Genomic DNA, 1,121 nt, shown 5'->3' with positions numbered 1-1,121 from the left:
CTTTGTGGCCATCCAATTTATTTCCCCTCCAGTAATAAATGAGTTCCTTTTACTCCAAGCCTCACCAACTGAGTATGTTATCGGGGTTTTGGATCCTTGCCAATTTCAGCAGCAAATAATTGTATTTCAGGGTAGTTTTAACTTGTATTTTTTTGTGAGTGCTGTGAACATTTTTCATATTTTAAAGAGCCTTATTATATTTACTTTTCTATGAACTGTTTATATCCTTTCCTCATTTTTAAATGGACTGACCATCTTAAAAAATTAATTTGCATAACATGCATGGTGGGGAAATTAGGTCTTTGTGATGGAGGAAGTAGATTTTTTCCTGATTTGTCATTTGTCTTTTTGACTTTGCTTGTAATGTTTATTGCATAGAGAATTTTCATTTTCATGATAGAATTTTATTAACCTATTCTTTTATAATGTCTGAATCTTATGTTGGATAAGTTATTCCCATCTCAACTTATTAAATATCCTCTCATGCTTTCTTCTACTACTTTGGGGTTTTGATTTCTGACATTTGAAATTTATGCAGGTGTAAGGTGTGAGGCATGGATCCAACTTTATTTTTTCAAGATGGCTTCTTCTGTGTTGATCCAACACCACCGATCAAATAATCCATTTTCTCTTTACTCAATTGGGATGGCATCTGTATAATGTATTACATTCCCAGATGTGTTTCAGTTTATTTCTGGATTCTTTATTTTGTTCCATAGATGTGTCTGTCTGTTCTGAGGCAGTACCATACTGTTTAGTTACTGCCATTGTAGAATATAGAGTTGAGTGTGACAGCTCTTTTAGAATTTATCTAACAGGGTTTCCAGTTTTCACTGTAAACCATCCTTGCCCCTCAAAAAGAGTATGTATGGTGGGCCCTCTGTATCCACAGATTCTGCATCTGCAGATTCAACCAACCTCAAAATGAAAACACTCAGGAAAAAAACACAATACAAATAACAATACAATGATGAAAAATATACAAATTTAAAAAACAATACAATATAACAACTTATTACATAACATTTACATTGTATTAGTATTATAAGTAAGCTAGAGATGATTTAAAGTATATGGGAGGATGTGCATAGGTTATATGTAAATATGGCACCATTTTATAT

At 32.6% G+C, this 1,121-nt stretch overlaps 1 non-coding gene across 1 annotated transcript; it reads left to right on the top strand.

The window, feature by feature from the left end:
* Positions 1 to 784: 784 nt before the first annotated feature.
* Positions 785 to 849, top strand: LOC129473863 (U7 small nuclear RNA). The gene has a single exon (XR_008654391.1). It is a non-coding gene; the product is annotated as a U7 small nuclear RNA (small nuclear RNA).
* Positions 850 to 1,121: the final 272 nt, after the last annotated feature.

The sequence above is a fragment of the Symphalangus syndactylus genome, chromosome 23, assembly GCF_028878055.3.
Source record: "Symphalangus syndactylus isolate Jambi chromosome 23, NHGRI_mSymSyn1-v2.1_pri, whole genome shotgun sequence".
NCBI classification, from domain to species: domain Eukaryota; kingdom Metazoa; phylum Chordata; class Mammalia; order Primates; family Hylobatidae; genus Symphalangus; species Symphalangus syndactylus.
Note: the sequence above shows the minus strand (reverse complement) of the source record. Positions and strands in the feature narration are given on the sequence as shown.